The sequence below is a fragment of the Apus apus genome, chromosome 12 (genome assembly GCF_020740795.1).
Source record: "Apus apus isolate bApuApu2 chromosome 12, bApuApu2.pri.cur, whole genome shotgun sequence".
NCBI classification, from domain to species: domain Eukaryota; kingdom Metazoa; phylum Chordata; class Aves; order Apodiformes; family Apodidae; genus Apus; species Apus apus.
In genome coordinates this window covers 15,947,490-15,972,999 of record NC_067293.1, presented here as the reverse complement: position 1 = coordinate 15,972,999, position 25,510 = coordinate 15,947,490, and the positions used below count along the sequence as shown (strand labels likewise).

At 35.9% G+C, this 25,510-nt stretch overlaps 1 protein-coding gene across 2 annotated transcripts in view; it reads left to right on the top strand.

The window, feature by feature from the left end:
* Positions 1 to 25,510, top strand: part of PCDH11X (protocadherin 11 X-linked) — a 466,628-nt gene that overhangs the window by 4,820 nt on the left and 436,298 nt on the right. The window lies entirely within an intron of this gene.

The following is a 25,510-nucleotide window of genomic DNA, read 5'->3' as shown; positions in this document are numbered from 1 at the left end:
GCTATAGAAGGCATTGCTAGGCTGGTGTTTTGCTTGCAAGGTTGGCAGAACTTAGCCTGTTTCAAAGCAAGTGCTTTACTAACTTTTCAAGGAAGTTCTTTTTAAATTATTGTTGTGACAGACTCCACAAGGACTATGTAATTTCAAGGGAACCTACATAACCAGATCAGCAGAGAGCCAAATATGTTCTCAGAGAGACAGATGAATGTTGAAATTGTTGAAGACTTCCAAATTCAATAGTAAAATTATAAAGAGGTGGCTCACTGTATTTAAAACCCATTGCTGTAGGGCTTAATATGGTTGTTCAGTGTGCAAAGACACTTTTTCTGCTTCAAAATCTGCCATGGGAACATCTTGCATTGTGTACTGCTTTGATTTCATATGGTTGTTCTGGGGAAGATTTTCTTCCTCCAAGCTGGTCTAGAAATAAGATGTCACTGGTGATGTAGTCTCTTCATATATCAGTGTTTATCTGTTACATCCTTAAGGACACAGCTTTATTATTTCTGTAAGAATTCAATTAGTAATTGTGCTTTATGCTGCCTATGGAAGTAGTAGGAAATACAGACTAAAGGGAAAAAAAAAAAAAAAGTAAAAGTTGGGAATGCTTTTGGCACAGCAAAGTTTATGTAACCAACTCCACACACCATCACTGTTACTGCTCTGTGCTCTCGTTACATCAATAAATGTGTATGTTCAGAAGTCTATGATGGATCTAGGGTAACATAGATGGGTGCACTAGAGCCACATACTGTCTTGTTTCCAGCTTTCATCCCTGGCACATAAGAGGGACGTGAGCCCACTGGAGGTGAAGTGAAAAATATTTGAGGATGAGAGAAACGCAGTTTCCATTACAACAAAGCACAGGGAACAGCCATAAAAAAGTCACCTGCCTGCCTTTAGCCTGTAACTCAGATTTCATTAGAAGGTAATATTTTTTGATAATCCTCCTGAGAAAGGAACTTCCACAACGTTAGGGAGGAAGTGAGTTTTATCTCTGCTAATGGAAGTCATAGTTTAAACTAATGTTTAGTAATTTATTCAGGTTTTGTGATTGCTTTTGGTAATTATAAAGATTTGGATCTTCCTGTTCTTTTGACAAACAAGTATGAAACTTTGTGTCCTGACAGGCACATGCTTACCTGGATCATTGGTTTTACTTAGTAGTTTCCTTCCTGAGATGGAGGGTAGCCCAAAAGGAAGCACTATGTCAAGGTGCAGGTTGGATTCACAAATTGGAAAGAGATTTTCTTAGGCCTTGTATGAAGTTTATAATGAAAGACTTCAGCTTGACTTGTCCGTGTTTCATATAGCCAAAGCATGTGCCATAGCAGTCCCTAAGGAAAAGTACAGAGAACTCCAATGTTTTGGAACTTCATAGGAACTGTAAAGTGCATAGATAACTCTGGGTTCCAATAATTTGGGACCTCACTTTAGGAGTTTGTTCAGATCATAGCTGCTGCCACTAATTTCTAAATATGTGCAAAGAATAAGGCATGAAACTAAAGCTTTCATTAAATGGAATAAGGGCTTTGTCAGTCATTTCATAGACCCTTGGAAATGTACATGGCAATGTGTTGTAAATTCTGATCTAGAATACATGGCAGCACAGTAATAATTTTTGGGATGAAACTTGAGAATGCATAAAATTCATTTTCTGTTTATCTCTCTGCCTTGTCTGCATGTGAGACTCTACCAGGATAAATGGATTCCACTATGGGTTTCATAATACTTTCCTGTTATCAGGGCTCTGGTGCAGGAGATCAGTTAAGTGCTTGTCAGACAAGTGTATGTTCATGTCTAATTATCAGGGAGTACTTTTTAAAATTCATGCCCAGGAGATCTGTAATTTTATAACTTACTAAAGAAAACTGGATATAAAGTAAATTGTCCTAGATGTCCTAGTTAGTTTGTTACAATTTTAGAAGATAATTGAGAATGGCCTTTTCCTCTGGCCAAACAGCAGCTAACGTAGAAGGTATTGCTGCTTTACCTTCTATGATTCCACCATAAACTTGAGGGAAAAATCACAAATCTGTACATGTGTAGTTGTTTATGACATTAGTTAAAGCTGAGGAATGAAAGTTAGAGAAGAGCCCTTAGATACTGGAAGCTAAGTGTATTTTATTTGTATAGACTCAATCTAGAATAATGATGACTACAAAATGGAACTATGGTAATATTTTTGGTATTTACATGTTCTTCTTCCACCTTTTTTCATATATAATCTCCCTAGAAAGACACTACATCTAGAAGAACACCATGAACCACGCTTTCATAACAAAAAATTATTTAAAATACCTGTTCAAAAGGCTACAGAATTGTGGGCTATCAATTAAGTTATTTTTTGACAGTATGATCAGTCAAATACCAGTTAGTTTGTATCTTTTGCAGTTTCACTTCATCTACATATACAAAGAAAACCATTGTAAGACCTGCTTTCAAAGTACCTAAAGCTTAATGCAAGGTATACTTTAGATAAGGTGACAGAAGATTAACTTCAGGTGTTTCAAGGTACAAAGCCGAGGCGGGGGCGGGGGGGAAAGACATTTGGCACATTGGGGAGAAAAAGTTGACCACTTAAAAAAAAAAGTGAATGTGAGTCAGCAAAGATATGAGTATTCTGTGTCAGAGTTGTACCCCTAGTGCGTGTGGTCAGAGGAGCGAAGAATGCTGATAGCTTCATGGTGAGAGCTGTTCCAGTAACATCCTCTGGCTGTAGGACTGTGTCACTGTTGAGCTGTGAGTGGCACAGAACCAGCTGGGGCTTGTGTGCTAAAGGAAGAGATGTTCTGGGTGACTAAATACCAATGACTCTCTTAAGAGTCTGGCTGTTGCCTGTGTCACTTTTGAGTGTTTTAATGAAAGCACTTCAAAATTCCTGCTTTCTTCTCCTGTCCCTAAAGACAATTTAATTTCCATGGTGTCCACTCTTTCTCACTCTTAAAAGTTTGACTGTAATACTGCTCTAATAAGCAATATTACAGAGTGAGAGGATACTTTCTAATAGAAGTGTCTTTTTAACCTGGGGGTGAAAGCTTGTTAATAACCTGTGCCTCCTTTTCACAACAATGAGGAAACATATAAAATATTAAAGAATTCATGTTCCTCTTCAGTGAGACAGAAACTTGGTTTCTTTAGGCTCTTTGAAAACAATTTATTTGAATTAACTTTGTTAATTGAAGCAAAAAAGCAGTAATGAATAATTTTTATCATGGAACTGAGGCAGGACTAATACTTTCAAAAAGACTCCCATAGTTTGGGTGTACAAGTCCTATTTTCAAAGTGAGCCTGACTCTTTATGTGACTAAAGCTTGTCTTTCAGAAATCTTTTGAAAACAGTGCTGGTTTTGTAAAGACTGGTTGTAGTAATGGCTTGTACCTCACCCATGTTTTCTTACATTTCTTTGAATATTAGGGTCATTCAAACTAGTCACATCCAATATTCAAAATACGGTGGAACACAAGGATGATTATCAAAAACCTAAAAGCAGGCTATGAGCTTAAGATAAAAACTGGCAGTCTTTACCAGAGTTGCACAAAATGAACTTTTTTTAAAGGAAAGATTCTGTCCTTTTTCCATTTTATTTTATTCAAGCAGATTTTCAGTACTTAAATAGGGAGGAGGAGCAGAATTAGAAAAGCTGTCAGAGAAATGAATCTGTTGTAGTAAGGATGAACAGCATCATGATGTGGGTTGAGTTTGGAGCCTGTTATGTTAATTTCTGTATTTTGTGACTCACCAAGCAGATATGGTTAAGCATCAAGCAGCCTGTACAGCTAACTAACTGCTGCTGAGTTGGACCTTCAGCACTGGAAAAAGTCCTGCTTATATTTTAAGACAATCATACTAAGCATGAATTCTATTAAGAAATAGAGATCCTTTTTACTTTCTGTTCATCTAAAATTTTAAATCCAGTCAGACAGACATGAAACAGAAGCTGAAACACTGAACAAAGAATTTAGCAAAAAGGAAAAGACCTGACTGAAATTTGCCTGAACCTATGATAAAGATGGTTTGGTTTTATTCATTATAGAATGGTGGACTAAACCTGAAATCCATAATACATTTAGTTGGAGAGAAAGGTAAATATGCTGGTAAATTTGTTTGATGGGACAGTCTTTTTTGTGATTGGATTGCATTACACAGCTCAGATTCAGTAGGAAGTTTCTAACAATATGAATGGAAGTTGGCTTCAATTCTGTATTTGAGCAGTGCTCTTTGGAATCACTGTGTGGGTATTTTAAAATTACCAAAACCCCTCAACTAACAAATTTGGTTGCTATTTGGGACTGCTTAGCTTCATATACCACATTATATAACTTGTTCAGTAGCTGCTTTCTTTTAATATTTTTTTAAATTTTGCTAACTTAAAGAAGGTTTCAGTTTTGGCTATTGATTAACATCAACGGGAAAATATAAAAAAAGCCAGAATATTTTCCTGTTAAGTTTGATGAAAGCTTAATGTGGATTCTTGTAAGTGCCATTTTTGTTGTACTGCACGTAACAAAAACAAGTATTTAAAAAAACCGATGTCTGAATCAAAAACAGCAGTCTGAAAAAATGTGTTCAGTCTTAGTTCCTTATATGTAATTCGTGTTGGCAGGTACAGTACTTTTAGGTTTTATGGTATTATAAATGCTAAAAAAGCTTGAAAGAAATAATTTGAAAAAGGTTTAGAGGAAGTGATTCAGATGAGGCTGGCAGGTGGTACCGTGTGGCTATTGCAAGATTAACTAAATTCTGAAAATTCAGTCACTCCAGAGTATTGGATCTGTATCTTGCTTCAGTCATTGCTGAAGCAAAAATCGCACTTTCTGATCTGCTGAACTGTGAGACAGTGGCTGATGGGGATATTAATCAACCAACAGAAACAGTGATTACAGTGATAACTTGTTCTGGACACCTCCTCAGCTGCTCCATCTGTGTTATCTGTATATAAAACATATCTGTAACACTGTGACATTGCACATACCTCTGGTGGGGAAGACAGCTAAGGGGCAGGGAACCTCAAAGAGGCAGTGAAGTTGAAATGATGAAATACTCTTGGAAACAGCTTCACTGAGTTACTATGGTAGTAAAATACCTGTTGATGAGCCTCACAGAAGTGAGACATGCTCAGATACTTCTTAATCTAATTGCCAAGGGAACTGTCACTTTTAATCAACTACTTTGTGTTCCATAAGAACAAATTAAGGATGCCATCCATCATTTGCCACAGCTCCAGCAGATCTTCCTCCTTTCCTTTTCTTTTAATGCATACAGCTTTGACTGATGTAGATCTTAGAACCTCAGCCATAACTGTTTTGGAGGGAGAAACAAGCTAAATCCTTTGTGGGTTGGCAACAGCTAATTTCTTTCTTAGATTTTGGAGACCCTACTAAACTTTATGAAGGACACTGTAAAAGGAACCCTAGTTGTAAATACATATTTCTGTCAATATGAAGAGTTGTCAGATGTCCTTGACATCTGTGTGATTTTAGGTTGGGTTATGCATCCTGATTTCATTAGGTCCTTTGCATTTTCTGTTTTCCTGAACCTAAACTCCATATTCATCAGTTTCCCAGTGATAAGAAGTGTGAATCATTTGAAGCTGCAGTCACTTAAGACAACCCTGGTGCAGTAAAACGAAATACTTGAAGCGGTTTCTCATTTTGCATTCTACACAAATGTTCACTTAACACTCAGAAGAATCCTTGGAAATTTTCAAAGCTTGGCCTAAGGCCCTAAGGAATCTAATGTAACCTGGAAGCTTTAAGCAGTTTTGGTTAGACAGCATCTCCAGAGGTGTCTTCCAGTCTGAACTTCTCTGTGGTTCTATGAGAAAGACAGTGCTTGCTACTCCTGTCTCAGTGTGTGCTATCTGGTGTCATTTTTGAGGCCTCCTTGAACTGAGGTTATCTAGACAGGCTGCCACTTCAGCAAGGCATCTATTCACTGTCTTTCTGCAGTGCTGCTCTGAAGGCAGTTTAAAGTACTGCTTTTGATCTGTGAAACATTCTGAATTTCCTTTCTTTTTCAAAGGAAGACCTGCTGTATGTTTTTGTTCTTCTGTAAAAAACAACTGGAAAGCAGACGCCTCAGCTTTATACACTAAACTGAGGGCAAGAAAACCTGAGACTGATTCTTTTCCCTTAGTTCTGCAACAGCCCAGTTAGTTGACATTCAGAGCTGCAACACAAACCTGTTAATTCAGTTTTTCCTGAGGCTTTTCTGGAGTGGACACACTAGGTGGAATGTAATTTAGTTTGTATTTGTGAAGAGTGTTCTGCTGATGCTTCATGTAGTAAAGAGCACTAAGCCATCAACAAGAGTGTCTGGAGGTTGATTGACAGGTTCCCCACAAAAACGCAAGGAATGCAGTTTCTAGAGAGGAATGTCATGATGCACAGACTGTGTGGATAACAGGATAAAATCAGGTTGAGAACAGCCAATAGTTTTGTGGACAGAAATTCAAGTACTTTCACTACATATAAGAGAAAACCATTGTACATGAAACGAAGGTTCTTAAAAACTCTCTAAAAAGGATCTTTACTGTTACAGAAGCTTTAACTTAGTCTTTGTCCTGTCATGGAATTATTTCTCAAAGCAGGCAAACAAAATTTGTGCATTGGAAAGTAGTAATGAAGGTGTCTGAGTCTAAACTAGCATTTAATTATTTTTTGTTGTTGTTGTTAAAGCTAGATTAGACTATTTCCAAGTTTCAGGTACTTCCCACTTCTTTTCCATGCTGTCTGTGTAACAGGCTATCATTGGTATGTTTTTTTAACTGTTTAAACTGATCATAGTACTGCACATGCTTAATTTAACTGAAATTTAGGTTGAAAATTACTTCTACAGATTTGTGTTGGTTTATTTGGGCCAATTTTAACAGAAAGCTCAGCAGAATATTGAATGTACTCATTCAGTATTCCCCATGCTTGACTCTTGCTGTAGCTTTTCACTATCCATTTTGTTTCTGCTATCTGAACTTTCTTTCCCTTGAAAAATACTCAGGTGTTACTAAAATATTTCAATAAATCTCTGCTGTTGACAGTTTATTTGTAGTTGTTTGGTCATTAAACATAGTTGTTCCAAAAATGATAGACTGTTTCCTTCAGACTATATCAAGGAAGCTTCTAATTATTTGTTTATCTGAATGAATATGTGTAAAAGGCTCTATTATATTTGTACCATTAGATGCTTTCAGTCTGATATTTTCAGAACGCTGCAGATGTGGATTTTAAATTAAAAGAGCAGATGGTATACAGGGAAATCTGGGGTAGGCCAAGAAGCTAAATCAAAGTTTCCCTGAATTCCAGGAGATACCCTACATGTGGGACTGTTTTTCACTAGGAAATGTAACAATAAAATGCAGACCTACAGCATGCTGTAGAATTTCCCAGAGATGCAGAATGCTCTACAGAAAACGTGTATGCCATAGCAAGAGATCTGCATCATGCACCCTCTGCTTGTTAGCATGTATTTTAGACATGGGACTTAGGCTTGCTTTGAGATGATCAACCTGGCTGGTGCCGAATATAAAATGTCAATATAATTAGTCATCTCCAGCAGAAAATAATTTTTTGCTTTTTTTTTTTTTCCACTGTGTGGAGGAGGGCATGAACTGGTTTTCAGCTACTCTTTATCATTTTGGTTTTCTATTTTTTCCATCTACTGGGAACATTTACCAATGACTTTTTTTTCCATCTTGTATTCAGGGATGGGCTATTTTATGAAACAAATCTTAAGAAAAGAAATGCCCTAATGAACTAGTGTGGACTTAGGGTAATTCAGCAAAGCTATCCCTTAGCTGATGACCAGGAGTAAGACACAGAACTAGACATGCTCAGCTTTGGCTATAAAGGGAGCTGCTTACACTATCCTAGTGCTTATCCAGTCTGTCTCTAGTTAAGCTATTAAAACTGTTCACTGCAAAAACTTCATATTAAATGTTCTGAATAAGGTACATATACAAGAACAGATTCTGTTTGGTTTTGCATTGGTGCAACTACAAGAAAATAGTGTTCTGCAAATGCAAGACAGTATCCCCAAACTCAGAACACAGTTATTTTGGTCCTTCTCTTATTTGAATCACCATAAAATATTCTCAACATACAAACCACTGCAATCATAGCTAGGCAAGATAGTGCAATTTGAACATATAGTTACCATCACAGATAATCTGTATGGGCTGTATAACCACAGGGAAATCACAGGTTTTCAATTTCACTTGGAATATGTTCATTAATAGAAGGTATTACCAGAGTATTATTTGTTGTAAGAGAAGAAAATCTTGTTCAAGTTTTTAATGAATCTCTTGAGAGATTCATCAGATTTACAGGTTAAAAAAGCTGTAAACATTCTGCTGGGAGTAGTCATTAAAGACAAGATGAATATGAGTTATCTGTACATTTCTTATGAAACAGAAATCCTGAAGATGATATACAAACCAAAAAGCTGTTTCTCTCGAAGTGGTCTGTGCTTCTGTGTTAAATACACAGTATGATTAAAAGTAAGTCTGTCTGCAGGATGGGATGCAGTGTCACTACTTTGTTTGGAGAATTTTCTAGGTAAGACAGTATTGATCTGAATTTGAAGGGAAGAAGCCAGAGACTAATATTGCCTTCATTAGATTTTTAAAAGGAATACAGTGGAAGAAAAAATCCTTATGGCAAAGTTAATTAACTTGGAGGGCCTTCTGTTGAAAAGATGGTTTTCTGAATTAAATAAAAATTAATTAATAAAAGGTCTGTATATTAAATAAATAAATAAATAAACCACAGTTCAATCCTCTGATGAGTTACTTCTTTAGTAAATCAAAAAGTGCCATCACAGGACTGCTATAAGGCTTGTCTTTCCACAAGGCACTTCATACCCTTGATTACTCTGTCAAGCTTGACTGAACTCACGGCATACTAGTAAAAACTCATCATTTATGATGTTTAATCCTTGTTTTTTTCATCTGAAGTATTACAGATGCAGTGAAGGGAACAGGTTAAAATGCAGATAAATATTTGTAAATTCATTAATCAAAAATTGTTGCTTCAAAGTTTTGGTCATCTGAGATTCCTCTGAACATTTCCTTGTAGTTAATATCTCCTGCCTCTTCAGAAAGCTCTGTATCTGCCATGAAGAAGACAGCTTGTTTATAGTTTGGGCGAATTTTGGCATGAGTTTTGTTTTGTTGGTGTAGCTCTTCAATGAAGCACAAACGTATTGAAAACTTGACTAACAACAAAAAGTGAACTGTGTGTCCTAACTGCATCTGTTGAACATAACAACAGTAGTTTCACATTCATTCAGCTTTCCGAGGGGTCACACCCTTTGCAAATCACATGCATATCAAACTGCTGCATTCACAGTGCCTCATCAGTATGACTAGTATGTATTTCAGCTGACACTGCCATTCACAGCATGATTTTACCAGCTCAGTACAGGAGTGTGAATCTGGTCTTACTGTCACAGTGGAAATATTCAGGAGTCCAAAATAAAATCATCTTGGTAACAAAATAATTTGTACTTCTGCAGAGTTTTTAAACATTTTGTAAAGACTACCTGCCACTGAGTATTTTTTTCAAGAGAGGTGTGTGGGATTTTTTTGTTTGCTTTCATATGAAAAGCATATGCGTGCTTTCCTTTTATACATACATGGACATGCTACGGTTATAAAAGTCATTACTTATGTCCTTGGTCTGAGCTAAATATGAGGCTTGAAGGTTTTGAGTAAGCTTCTTCCTTAAGCATTCCCAGTAAAATTAATCTCTGACCTGAAATACCCATGTGCAGAGTTCTCTTGAGCAGACTTCAGTCATAGCATGTGTAACAGTGCGACTGACAACAAAGGTAAATCAGGACAAGAATAAGGAAATCAAGCCTGTGCTGGCTCAAGACTGAAATATCACAAAACTTAAAGAAAATGTACTAATTTATGTAGAATAATTTTTGTGATGTAGCCTGGTGGTGAAAGATTAACAGAAAAACATGTATTGTGACATGTTTTCTAGTGTCACTGTGTTTGGGTAGGTCTTCAGTATCAGTGTTGCAACTTGTTAGATCTTGTGTTCTTTACATTTCATTTTTACCTGACTTTCCACGTGGACTGTTGTTACTCTAGATGACTGGAAAGCATTTTGCCAATTTTCACGTATCCACTACTTAGCGCTGCCTTTCTGTTTCTGTTTTTCTCCCACTGTCTCACACTTCTTCACAGACATGGGCCCTAAAAGGAACATTTCTTGTTATGAAAGCAATAGGATCCAAATGATTATTTGAAATCCTGTGACTATTTCCTTCAGAAATGCTCGCAAGATTTTAGGAAAAATGCCAGGTAGTGCACAGACAGTTTGGCTCTGAGAGCCCAGTGCTAAGGTTAACAAGTTGTAAATAGCTGCATGTTGCCATTATCTCAAAACCCTGCTGTTTTCAGGACATGATGAGAACTCTAATAAGAATGTTGTTCATTGCTTGTTTGGATTTTTTTTCCTTCTCTTGCACAGCACTTACTGAACAGTAAGATTTAGAAGCTAGATGGCTTGTGGTGGGGACTTGATGTAATTCTTTGACCTTACTAAGGTCAAATTCAGTGTTAAGAGAGCTGAAAATATTTACAGTATGTAGTGTAAGCACTCATATATATGTACTTATTTACAGCTATATAAATGTGCACATCATGATTGATGTCTGTTGAGCTGTGCTGACTTACCTAAAACATGGATTGTATCTGTCATATGTCACTCAAAGTTACAGTATGTCTGTTTTTTCAGACAGATATAAAAATTGAGCTTAGTGCATTTAGTTAATTAGAATAAGTGCACTTTACATCCTTGAGTTAGGATCCATTCTTGGGGTGCCCTACGCAGGGACAGGAGTTGGACTCGATTATCCTGATGCATCCTTTCCAACTTAGCATATTCTATGATATTCAATGAGCGGCTTGCATTGCCTTTGAGAATGTCTATAATGTATTAACTTTTGCAAGTTTTGCTCAGTGGAGTGGCCAGCTTTGGATAAAGATTGGAAAATTAATCCTTGTTGGTGTATTTTTGTCATGAAACAATCAGAATAACTTGGCATTGATCCAGGAAAAGTCAGTTTATTGACATTTGGAATTCTACATGGTACTTTCCAAAAGAGAGCACCAACACGAAGAAACATTAGACTTGGATATACTGGGTAAGAACTGAAGCTTCATGACATTCTTCTATTAGTGTTTTCTGACTGAAAATTCAGAAAAAAACATGGTGTAATTTGATTTGAAGAAGAGTGAAAATGTTCCAAGTATACATAATAACAGTAGTAACAACAGTACTACACCAGTAGCATTGGTGGCAGTACCCAGACAGGAGTAACAAAACTCTGATGAGAATTTCTTCCCAGGGGTTTCTGATGTATCAGAACAGGAAAACAAACCAGGTGAACCTCCCTGCATTCACCTTCTGTGTTAGGAGCTGATGATCACTCATTAATTAATTTTTGCTCATTTTGTTTTGAGTGGGTAGGAGGGATGGAGAGAGTACATGTGTTACCTAGGAGCACTGTGTTATGCCACTGTCTAGGGTTATGTCAGACCTGGACTTAAGCCTGGGAAATGTACAATGGAGCTGGAAAGAACCAACTATGTAGAAAAAAAATAGAGCAGAGCCCTAGAGGAAAACTTCACAGATGTGAAAACATGGTTGTAGAAGTACATGGTTGAACACCAAAGTCCTGAGATGAAGATGCTGCAATGCCAAGGCAAAGTGCCAGGATGAAGGGAAAGTGTTCAAAAAAACGATGGCATTGGAGCCTCGCAATAAAGAGAGGCTTTGAGGCAAGACACTGAAGAACTGAGAAAAATATCAAAAAGCCCGAGACGTTTTGCCAAGCTAGCAGAGAACAAGAAGCAAGGCGAAACATTAAATTCTCATGGAGAAGCACCCAAGTGCTGAGGGAAAATGCTAAAATGTTCAGATAAAATGGATGGTTTGAACGCAGAGTGCTTAACAGGCAAAAGCAAAAGTGCAGAGTTTGAATAGCTTCAAACTGAATGGCTGAACAGAGGAGCCATGGAAGTAGTCAAATGAGGTCTTTTCTTTGAAACTGCCTTTTTGGGGGAGCTGATGTTACGATTCAGTCTGGTTGTGATTGATGGTCTGCTTATTGCAACATCAAAGGATTTCTTAGTGTTTTGGGACACCTGGGGTATTTTTACCAAAGCATAAGATAGCAGCAGTTATTCTAACACTAAAGACTGCTGGGTTTTTACTAGAGAGAGGAGTTATATGAGTGGTGCAGAAGTGCACCCCCCACAGTCTTTGCTGTGTATAAAATTTGAAGAGGGACATTGTTTTGGTAAAAATTATCCTTGGGAGACTTAAGTCTCCCAAAATCCTACACAATGACACCAGCGTGCCTGAAGATCAAAAGTCTGTTTAATAGCTATGTGACATGTTTGCCATTTTATAGGATACGAACCCCACTGTTAAACATCTTCAGGAAAGGTTACCCTAACTTACACCCATCCAGTTTTATTTATGTAAAGGGAATGTGTGGTAATTCAATGAAAAGGACTTGCTTTCAGTATAACAGAAGTGTACCATTGCTTCAATATTAAGCTCACTGAATAGGCATGAATTTTTCGTTGGTATGTCTTTATTTTAAAAATAGCAAGGGAACTATGAGATAAATGGTGTTCTGTGACTGGTGTGGAAATTGCTTAAGGGAAATGAGATACAAGTTATAGCAGAATAGAAGACACTGCCCTTCTAGATTATTTTCAGGCAACATCTGATGAAAATCTATGAGTGAGATGGGTATAAAATTCAGAGACTCAACCCTAAGTAAGCTTGTCTCACTCTAGTAATGGTTGAAGAACCAGAGTGACGACAATTTGTGTGTGAAATTTTATCTATGTAAAATAATGCACGTTTGTCATGGTTCAGCACACCTAGAAAAGAGACTGCTGCATATATATAGATATGCTGTCCATGGAGTTGGTAAAATGCCATTTAACTGTGCATTTATTTATGTTAGAAATTGCCCTGTTCTCAGTTGTACAAACTACCACTTCATGCAGGGCCAAACTTGGACTGCCAGTGATATTTTTCCAGTAATTGCAGAGCTTTTTCTGTAAAGATAAGATTTTGAGTACAATCTTAAGAGATAGTTTATTTTTTTATTTTATTTTATTTTATTTTTTAGTTTAAGGGATTTCACAGTTCTGATTAGCATGTCAATTATCAGCATGAGACACAAATACTACCTCACCTGGTAAGACCAGTGTTGTTTCACTTTTCTTCATCTGTTTGTTCAGATAGCAAATGACACACGCTTTCAGAGCGTAGAGCATCTTGTGGTCTCTGCAGATTCTGACAGATTGGTTACAACAGCACATAGATGCATGCATTTTGCTCACAGATTTGAGATGAAATATGGAAAATATGTTTTGATTACCATCTTCCATAATGTCCTCTTCACAGAATAAGGAGTGGATGCTGAGTGCAAGGTTTTAAAATGTTTAGAGACTAAATGATATGGAAAGATCCCTGAGCTTGGAAAAGAATGATCTTGGAGGAGCCAAAATTTTTCCTTCCCCTTCAAGTGTTTGCTGTGCTGGTCTGTAGCACTGAACACATTGTAACTCCATAGGCATTGGATATTTGTGGCAGAGTTATTCGAGATTCAGAACAAAATTTGTACATGATCCAAATCTCTCTCAGGCAAATACGGCATGCTGGAAACTTGGGAGAGTGTTCATTATGTAACCAGGCTCAGCTTTACAACCAATTCAGAAAAAATGACATTTTGCTTCCCAGAATGAGATCTGGGTAAAGAAATTTTGTCTTGATCAAATGGAGCAGCTGTTGCAGTTTATATTCAAGTGTGATGCAAATCAAGCCCCTGTTTCTGATCTGTTCCATTCTGCCCAACAAGGGAACCATTAGTTTTGTTGGTGGTTTGTTTTGGTTTTTTGGTTTTCTTTTCTTTTTCCTCCTCCAGAGAACTAGCCTGTGGTTTGACCCCAGTAATTTCACTTTTTTTTTTTTTTTTTTTTTTTTTTTTAAATATACAAGTTCTGGCATATTGCAATGACACATATAAACAATTTTAAAATACTTAAGTGTTGAATCTGTATTATAACAGCCAGCTGCAGAGTACTTATAACTGGAGTATGTTAAACCATTTACATATTCCAAACATTATGTACAACAGATATTGTACTAATTCATTATGAAAACAGCAATTTAATTTAATCATTTATTAGCTATTTATAAGGTGTCTGCATATTAAGTATGCATACAGATTGTTTTTCAACCTGGCGACCAGTATAATGATTGCGTAAGTGTCACCCATGTGAAATCGCTAATGATTAGTTTTGATGATCATTGTTCTCATCTACTGGTTACCAGCATGACCGTATGGTTCTGAAACACCTATGTGTAGTAAAGGATTTGTGGACTCCCCAAGAGGGGAAAAAACCCAACAAATCGCTTAAAACAATACTCACATTTTATCATGAGTCACTCTTCACTCATTTCTGTTCAATTCTGGAATGTATTACTGCTGTCATAATAAAGACAGTGAAGCAGGTTGCCCAGAAACACTGTAAAATGTCTGTCCTTGGAGGTTTTCAAGATCCAACTGGCCAAAGCCTGAATAAATATGGTCTAAATTCAGCATTGCACAGGAGATTGGATTACAGCCCTTTCAAGGACCCTTCCAAAGTGAACTATTCAGTGACTTCCTATGCAGTCCCAGTGGGAAAACCTACACAGAATGCTATTAGTTAGGTGTTGTGTTTGCAAGGTGGTTAAACCTAATTACATTGTAGAATACAATGCTGGACTGTGATTAAAAAGGGAACAAATCCAGAGGAAGTAAATGGTGCAATATTCTGTAACTCTACATTCGTGTATCTTAATCATTGGTATTTTTACCCCACTGCTGCAGTGCTTTGTTACATGAACGGCATGTGAGTTTCAGCTTCCCTGTTGTGATAATGAGCTGCTTTGCTGGGTCTTATTGTAGCATAGGTGTAGGGTACCATAGAATGCAACTCTTCTTAGCAGTCTACTGTTTGCTACAGATCTTGCATACATACCTCGATCACCTTACTTACCTGATGGTTAAAGCTTTGAGAACCTTAATCAAGGATTTGCCACCAAAGTTAAAAATATCCAAGGATCTAGGCTACCGAATCCTAGAGCATGACTCTTATCTACGACCCATAAATATTTGCTATTTTGGAAACAGCAGTGTTTATCTCTTACAAATTGCAAAGATCTTAGTGTGAGCTCTCAATAGCTTTATGGCATAATGTAAAATGCTAAAACTAACAATAAAGGTAAACACGTGCAAAATCAAACATTCCGCTATCTTGCTAAAATTCATCTGATCAGGTTCAAACAGTTCTCTTCCATGTCTGGTCATATGCTTCTCTGTCTGCTGCAGGACATGCCCTGCATTACATGCAGATCCAATATGACTGTTTAAATTCCTAGAGACTGTTAAAATTCTTATTAATGTGATTATATATCACATCTAGTCTTACTGCTAAAATGAGTATTGAAGACTGAAAGAGACCTTGCAGGTTTTAACAATATTAAATGTTGCTACTGCAAAAACTTCACTATATAATCCTTTTCATACATGTACTTACAGACTACTTAAATCTTCTAAAGAGTGTGGGAAAGGGATAAGAATTTGTTGTAAATAATAATTTTCTCATACACTTTGTAACTTCCATTATTTATTTCCCCCATCCCAAGCAGATAAATATAAAAGTTCCTCTTGCCAGCAAAGCATTGATAACGTACTGAAGATTTCAAAACTCCAGCAGATTCCCATAGTAATACATAGCTTTTGTTCTCTCAACTTTAAACACAGAGGGAAGTATTTAGAGCTCAGGCATTCAAGATTGGCCACACTCTGTATTTCTTGTGAGGTGAACAGACATCAAAGAAAAAAATAAAATTTTCAGAAAAATATTTGCATATCAACCTGCCTGGCTCTATAAAGAAAGCTTTTCTGGATAAGTAACATCATTTTACATACATTTTGGTACTCTGAAAATAAATATTTCAACACACGTGTTCTGCTTGTCCTTCCATTTATGCTCTTTTTATACCAGTGCACTTAAACCTTTTTAAATGAAGTTACATCCTGATAAAATTTGAAATTAAAATGGTTTTAATGTTAATTTCTCTAACATTAACATCCAGAAGCCCATTTCCCGAAGTTTAGAATTAACTGTTTCTTGATTTTATGGCTACAGTGAATTGCAATACTTTGTTGTGAAAATAATGCAAGCGAAAACACAGAATACTGAGTACTGAGATCCTAGAAGCAGACTATGTGGCAGACCACTTCTGAGTAGAATTGGCAACTAGTGTGCAATCCAGCTTCAGTAAGCATGGAAGTCAACAAGCTAAGTTATGATCTTGTATTCTTTACAAAGCAAATCAAAGAGAAGAGAAATCACATTTGTAGGTTTAAAAGTCCTTGGAAAGCTCTTTCTTCTGTAGTGCCACCTGATTCTGTGTTATCATGTGAATATCTTTTTATATGCCACCAACAAAGTAATCTCTCTAAATTCAATTTAGGCTTAACCATGCTAATTTGCATGCACATAGAAAAGGAATGGAGAAACTTTTAAACCAAAAATCTGTATTCTCAGAATTTGATAGTAAGACACATTTTTATGCATGGATTTCCCATTCAGATTACTGGAAGAATTACCTACAAACCTTCCATCCTGGGAGAGTGATCAAGTTCCCAAAGTCTTATGAGAAATAAGAAAACTGTATCTTCCTTTTCTATTTTCAGTTAATGTTAATGAGAGACACATGCACAACTGTATGAGACACACACTCTGTATGTTTAAAGTGACCAAAACATTTGTATTTGTATTGTTTGACTTCTGCTCCAGCTACTGAATAATTTTTACATTTTATTTTTCTGGAGGAAAAATACCACCTTTAATAAGAATGTGAATACAAGTGAATACATGTATGCTAGATTCATTGCATGAGCATCATCTAAAATTGGCATAATGTTTCCTAAATAAAATATAACTATTTAGATAACAAGACTGGTTTTTTAAGGCCACTCTTCCATTGGAGGAGCTACACACTCTGATCGAACTATCAGTTAATCTGAATATGGTTTCAGTTGCTTAAGTGTGATGTAGCAAGTACTTCCTTTCCTGTTTAACTTAAAATGCATTGCAACTTCAATCCATCCAACTGCAAAATGTCCCAGAACCTCACTTCATTTTGTGTTTCTAGGGTAGCAGCACAGAATGATTTATTTCAAGTTTCATCACTGCTCTCTAACTTGTGGCAAACTTTTGGTGCCTCGTTTTGCCAGCAACATTATACCAGAGGACTTGAATCAATAGAGGCATCTTAGTTTGGTGGTGATGAAAAGCCCAAAGAAAGATCTGCTTATTGAGTCAGAGCTGCTATACAGTAATATACTGTGCACTATACACTGTGCAGCTGTTCCAATCTATATGGTGAATTCAAGCTACTGTAGAAGGAATAAACTGGGAAGAATACTGAGAAACAGTTACTGAGATTGCAGTACTGGAGCATGAATGGCTGTATTTTTTATCCGGGAGAATTAGAAGAAGCTTTGTTGTTTGCTGCATGTTCTCCTCTTCACATTATTTCCATGTATTTATTTCTTTAGGAAACAACAAAAAAAGATTAGATGAGGAGGAAATAAATAGCTCTAAAATTTTCATTTTTTGGTTTAGAAAACTTCGATTACCTGTACTTTATTTATATGTTACATTTGTATTTATTTATTTATTTATTGTTGATAATAATGACTCTCAGCATAGCAAATATTCTGTCTGACCTAAATAATATTGGAGTGAAATAATACATTTGGAAATGAAAGTTATTTGGTATTTGGAACTTATATTATAGAGAACTGGAAAGTTCTCTTCAGGATTGATTAGTGGAGGTGATGTCCAAACATACATACACGATCATGGCCTGAAGAACCTATGAAATATAAAGGGAGTGTAATGAAAAACTTCATTCCTAAATAACAGGTATGAGGTAAAAATAGATATGTGCTCTCTGTGCTTTTTCTGCTCCTGACATGAGAAGAGTTACTATGGGCTTTATACTTCTGTATTATTATATCCTTAGCAATTTAGAAAGGGAAAAAAAATATGTAAAAGGAAAAAGAAATAAAATCATTACATTTCAATGTAAAATTTGCCTTTTCTACCTATAGGCATCTCCAAGTCCAAAGATAATATTAGCAAATAAAAATTTTTATTTTACTGGATGCTTTTACATTGGTAATGCACAAGTCAGAAACCTACCCAAGAAAGTCACAGAAATTCTTCGAAAATGTGTGAATTTAGGTTCCACCTTGTAGTACCAGTGTTACAGCATAGTATGTATTTTTGTTGATACAGGGTGAGGTACGCACAGTGTGATCATTTTTCTGAAGAGTGATCCTGTTCTTTGACATATACTGATATTGTGAAATAATGCCTTGTGAAAGGGCATTTTCTTTCATGAACTTGTTATCCAGTTTTACTAACAAATGCTTTTTTGTGATACTGCACACTTTTTATCATTATCTACACAGTATGTTCTGAATCAGTGCACAGGCTGCTGCAGCAAACCAATGTTAAAAGTTTTTTTTAATTCAATAGCCCTCAAAAGTAATTTAATTATTTCCAGGTTATGGTAGAAGCTTAAAAGAGAAAAATAATCACCTTAAAGTTTCCTGTTTTTCTTAAATTGAACATGTTGTTCCATCCCGAATATGCTACCTCTTAAATCTGTAGAGAGAGATTTTTCTTCATATAAATGCATTTGCTACTTTGATATCAAAAGAGTTGCTCTGATTTGTAAGTGCTAAGCACATAATAAGCCAGACATGAGGCAAGGTGAGTGCACCTGTGTGAATACTGAAGTGTTCATAGTAAGGAGACTGTGAAGGAATGTGCCATTATTTTCAGTTGCCAGCTGACTGATAAAATATCTTTTCACTGTTGTTTTTATAAATTGAAGCTAGTTTTCAGTAAATATCATGCTTCTGATATCACATATTGTTCATAAATTTTGAAGGCACAGATTCAAATACTTTTCCACTTTTGTATTCTTTGTGCTGTATTCAGGCTTGATGTATTTTTGAAACTGTTTGGCAAAATATTTTACATACAGCTGAAATTGGCTGTTTTTCCATTCAAACTACAGATTGCATGAATAAGTTTCTGATATATAAAAAACTATCCAGTTATCTCTGGAATTCATATTCCTAGTCTAGCTTCTTTTATATTCTTGTCAGATACAACTGGATATTGTAGATGACAGTAACACCCTGGAGCACTGGTAACTGGTGTGTTACTCTTCTGTGACACATTAGTGTACCTGATTACATTAATTCTGCATTGCCTTGGTGAAAATGCCCTGGACATCTAGGAATGCTGTAAAAAATTCTAGGTACTTGTTGGCAAGAGTAAAAGAGTTTGATCATTACAAACATCTTTATTTTTACCTTTTAAATTAATGTCTAATGCTTCCTGCTTGCATTTTTATTGACTTCCTAATGACCTTTAGTTTTGTTTCACCTATAAATGAGGGACTGAGGCATTAAATTTACAGTAAAAAAGCACTCCAGATTAAAAAGGAAAGAAAAGAGAAAACATAATTGGTATGAAAAGTTCTATAAATTAAGTTTCCTATTATTTTTCTTTTTAAAAAATGAATTATTCAGTGTTTTGGCATTAATAATTTAACAGAACCCAAAGTAAGAAATCAGCAGGACGTATGTGGGATGGGTGGTAGTTCAAGTTTGATCTAAAAGGCTTGCCTTTGTATTCAAGTTGGGTTGAAGCTTTGATCTATTTATAATGAGTGTTCTAAGGGTTTACTAATTATCTTAAACCTGAAGAGAATCTCATAGTCCATTTTTCAGCTGGAAAGAAACCAAAAATAGACCTTGCTGGAAGGCAAAGGCAGAAAGTCATAAAGTTCAGGCGTGCTTTTTAAAGTTGAAGCACAACAGCCTACTGGCTATAATTTCTCTTAAGTTTTTTGGGGAAATGTATTTTCTCTCTCCTTTTTTCATTCTGCAGCATAGGGAAATCTTCTGAGGTATTTCTGACTTCTGACTACATACATGTACATATATGCCCTCTTTATAAATTCCATCAATTTAAAAAGTTTGTAGCCATATAACTGAAATGCAAAAAAATTTGGATTGCTTTATTTTCTTTGGAATTATATTTAGACAAAACATGTATCAATTTCAGTTACCTACCACATTTTATCTTTTAACAAACCAAATTAACTAACATACTTGTTTATGAGAAATTCTGGGATGGTAATAAAGGGTAATTATTTAAAATGTTCATGACTTTACACAAATACAACTTTAAAAATAAAGCTGAACTTACCACTACTTAGAACATTGCTCATTATTTGAAAGGTTTTTGTTGAAACCAGACACTTGTGCCTAATCCATATTTAATTCTATCTCTAGAAGCAATATAATTATACTACTTCTATACTAATTACAGTTTCTTTGTACAGTGATTTTATCATTCCTCAATGTAAAAATTTTCTTCAGATTTTTCAGATAGACAGAACACAACTATAACTTCCTGGATGATCATTCTGGAATGAGCAGTGGCAGCAGTCAGGCGGCCATACCAGAGGCCTCTAGTTGTATGTCTACCAGCACTGCAGAAGTTAGATGCACAGCCCAAACAGCTGGACATTTTCACTGTGTTTGAGGGTTCATATAAATATTCCTCAAAGCACTTGTAACAAGGCCAGGGAATTGATATATATTTGCACCAGAGAGAACAGAAATTCACATTAAACAGTTCTGTAGATCTGTCTTTGAATCAGTCATTTTTACATCTGGAAGACATGGAAAGTATTTGTCTTACGCAGACATTACTTTAACGTACTCGATGGCGAGGATGAAAACTTTCTCTCATTGAAAACTCTGATCATCATAACAAATACTGAAACATTGTTCCAGCTTTCCAGAGGTGCTGAATAGTTTAATGAATCTATAATACATACAAAATACTTCTTTCTTTTTTTTTTTTTTTTTTTCCCTGTTGAGTCAGTATTTGGGATTAAAGATGAACCTCTTTTCATGGTTCAAATAATTTTCATTAGCAGAAGGAAAAAACATGCCCATTAAGCCTGGTACTGCAAAGAATTATTAAAAATAGTTCTGAGGCACAATTTTTGCCTTTTCAATTATGCAAAGTGCTCATCAAGTTTTTTTCTTTGGTAATCTTTGGCTGATATTAAAAAACTGAGACAGACTTCTTGAACTGACACAAATGTAGTAGCTGTGTTGTGGGTTTTTTTTTTTTTATACCTTTACCCTGGCACAAGATTAAAGAAACAAAAGTACAGCATTCGTCAAATCAAGCAGATACTTACACCTGTATCTTATCCTTGCAATTACATTTGTATAGAATCATAGAGTAATTCAAGCACTGAATTCAGATCTGGTTTCTTTAGGCTTTGTCCAGTCAGATTATTAACCCATGCAGAGAGAAATTCCACAACCTCTCTGGGCAACCTGCACCAATGCCTAATTATCCTGAGTGATTTTTTTTTTTCTAAATTACCCAGTCAGAACCTTCCCCATTTCAGTTAATGAGCTTGTCTCTTGTTCTCTCACTGTGCACCTAAGTAAAGGGCCTGGCTTTGTCCTCCTGGGATTTTTTTCCATGCTGATAGTTCCTTTCCTCCCTGAACCTTATGCCTTTAGGCACAAAGGCCTTTTCCCTAAAGATGGAGACAGAGAGGGAAAGTTTCTATTGTCTGTCTTCACTTTCATGTCCTGTGTATGTCCTCTTTGTATTGGAGTGCAGTCATGAATTCCCTGTAAAACCAGGCATGTCTCCTGACATGTCTGCTTATATTCATGGTTTATGGAATGGAATGTTCTGCTTACAGAGGTTGCCCTTAAAGTTCTGCCAGCTCGCTTAAGCTCCTTTTCCTTTCAGAGCTGCCTCACACAGGAGGATCTCTTTCCTTCCTTTACTTGCCTTCCTTCGTCCACTCAGGATTATGATTAAATATCACTTCTAGACTCTAGACTGCTAAAATATGTCAAATAATATACAAGAATCTCTTAATATATTTTTATAATTAGACACATTTTACCAAATTCAGTGAGGTGTAGCTATTTTCTGGTAATTAATTACTGGTTGATCATTTAAGAATTTTTCACTGGAACCTAGATGGAATAGATGATGAGACTGGTTGTTACAAATTCAAAGAAATCCAGATCTTAGTGGAAAGTTTACAAAAGAGTCTGTTAGAATTAGACCTAACCTATCACTTAATTAGCTGTACCAAGTAAAAGGTTGATAACAAAAAGATCTTAAACTGGTCACTCAGAGAATTTCAATTCCACAGTGCTGTATTATAAGACCATGTAACACATATACTCACTCCATGACTAGTTGCTACAGCAAGTAGAGTTACTCATTGTCATCACATTTAGCATTCAGGGCATAACATTTGTAATGGTATGGCATTACAGACAATTTGTGCCATTATGCAAAAGAATTTTTGCTATGCAAATATTTTGCACTGATACAATATCAATAATACCATAATAGTGAATCTCTCACCATGTCAAAATTAACATTCACTCCTATTGAACTAGGGCAATGGAAGGTCAATACAAATCAAAATAAAACAGTACACAGCTGTACTGCTCTTTAAAATTAATTCTATTTCTGTGCCATTGGCTTTATTTGGATTATACTGAGGTACACTTTGGTTTTATTTTTAAAAAATATTTTTGTATAAAAAACAGGAATAAGATTGGAAAAAGGAGGATCCTATTTTTAATTCATTTTTTCAATTATTTCTGTTTTCCTCAAGTCAGTGGAAGAAGAGATTTTTAAAGCTCATAGCATTGTGTCTGAATGCTGTCCATCTGACATGCCACTGGAAACCATATGAGATAAACCACAGAGTGTGGAGTCATAGCTTATGATGTAAAAAGCATACTTAATTCTAATTTACAGTGATTAAGTGTAGGACTTACTGATGAATCCTGACATGCTGTTATCAACTATCTAAGTAATACATAATAAAACTGAGCTTTTTTCTGTCCTCATTTTACCAACATAGTTGATGTGTAGAAAAGGACACACAGCTTTAGCTTGTGCACATTTTCCTTGGGATTGTGGTTATTTGAGTCTGAACAATGATTCAATACGGAATATATAGAAGATGCCAGTAGCTAGGACATATGCAGAAGCCTTAGTCAGGACATATTTATCTGTTCTAAATGTTTGAATGTGATCTTTTAAGACACAGCTCTATCTCTTATCATATGGTGTGTTCTAGTACAACAGCAATTTTCCATAGTAATTTAGGAAAAGTATTTCAATGTTCATTATTTGTCTCAGTACAGGAGACATTTGTTCACCTAAAAAACCAAAAAACAACTTACATTTTTCCACTGTGGTTTAACTATATATTGGCAACACAGAATACATTCAGACAACTTTTTTTTGTGTTGAGGAACATGAGATTTTATGTGTTCATTTAGTGAGCACAGGAATATTCTCTGTTTATAGGAAGAAAATCTTTAAAAACATTTAAAAGCAGGAGTTTACAACTCATTATTTAACATAAATAAAAATACTTAATGTGTAACAACAAAGCAAAAAAAAAAAAAAAATATGAGAGATGCTGAAAAACCAGCAAGGACTGAAAATGTAAGCAATGTATACAAAGAACTTTTGAAAACCCAGGCTGCTTTCTGTCAGTATTTACCATGTTTAAGCTCCCTGAAGACTGCCATAATTAGTTTTCTCCCTTACAAGTAATTACGGGCACCTGTAATTTAAAAAAAAAAATTGTGTCCAAGATATGATCCCTTGGGTATTCTTCTTTTAGAACCTTTCTCATTTGCTCTTAGAAGTTCTTTTCCACTAACTTCTACTCTTGGGATACTTTAAATGGAATGAAATTTTCCTCTTCAATTAGTTTTAAAACCAGATGAGACCTTAAACAACACTGACAATGTTTATTCTCCCCATGATCACTTTGGAGTGAATTGGTTCAGGAAAGCTCATCACTACCTGATGAAACAGCGAGCTAAGTAAGGTCTATATAGAGTATAGTCAGAGCAAGAGAAGTCTTGAAAGGGTTTCACATGGCTCACATTAAAGTCCTGTGAAAATTTCATAGCAGTTTGGAACAACATCTGTATTAATTGCTCTACATAGTTCACTCCACGATGGCCACATATTTTAATATAATGATAACATAGCCAGAAATGTTGCAAGATGGCTACACAGAAACTGCCTTGTGCACCCTTGGATCAGTCCCCTGTGACACAGGGTAGCTAACTGACATCTTGATGTCCTGCTATGGGAACAGAATGGTGGTTTAGTTCAAAACTCTGTTCTGGGGGCAGCTCTTAGTAGCTATTCAGTGACAGACACACAGATTTTATAAGTAGCTAGATCCTAAGGAAAATCTTTATTAAGGGATGGCAAATCAACACTTTGTATTTTCTCACTATTCTGTTCCACCCTTTATCAAAATAGACTGTGTATCACTCTTTGGGAATTATGCCATACCACAAATCAGAAGATACTTCAAAGACTGAGAACCCCCCAGCATTATGTCTCTCTGCTCTTTATTCTGCTTGGATGTGTAGCAGGTCAAACTCTACAGACATAAATCTTCCATACCTGAATGCTGACATTAGCTTTGAGTAAAAACATTTCCTCAGAAAGAATTATTTAAAAGTACTTTTGCTTAATGCAAGAAACTGACAGGATAAACCATGAAGTCTACAAAGAATTGCCCATTAATTTGACAATCCTAAACCACTGACTATCTGAGAAAATAACTTGATTCAGTTCTTATTCTAACACTGTATTGATCTTCAAATGATCTTAGCATTCATTTCAGTACAGTAGACCAGTGATTAAATTTTGTGTCTTTTCCTTTGCATAATATATTTTGCAATTTCTCTGTGCACTGAATCACCAATACAATCTGATGGAAGTGCTTGTTCATATAAGTAAATTCTCAGCGATGGATAAAAATCACTGAAAGTGATTTGGTTTAAAAAAGCACTTTGGTTTAAAGGTTGTCAGGTACAGTACATACCCCTAAATTCACATGAGGGTTAGTAAGTGTCCTTAGAGGACAGAGTAAGTGTAGCCTTAAGACTTTAAGCCTGTGGGTAACATATAAAGCACAGGACCTATAAAGTCTTCCCAGGTTCTGGACAAAATGTCCCTCATGGGAATTTTCTCAGTTTGTGCTGATACTGAATTCAGACCTTTCCACTTTTGTATCCTCCTTTCATAGAAAGAAATGCATGTTGCTCAAGCTTAAGAGAGACATGCTGGCCCAATCTTCAGTCAGGCTGGCTGAGAGACCAGGAGTTAAGAGCTCCTGTTGTACAGCTGAGACAAAGCGTAACTGGCACTAATGTTCATTTTCATCCCTCCTTTAATCCCTGTTAAAGACAATGGAGACATTATATTTTTAGAGGGCAAAA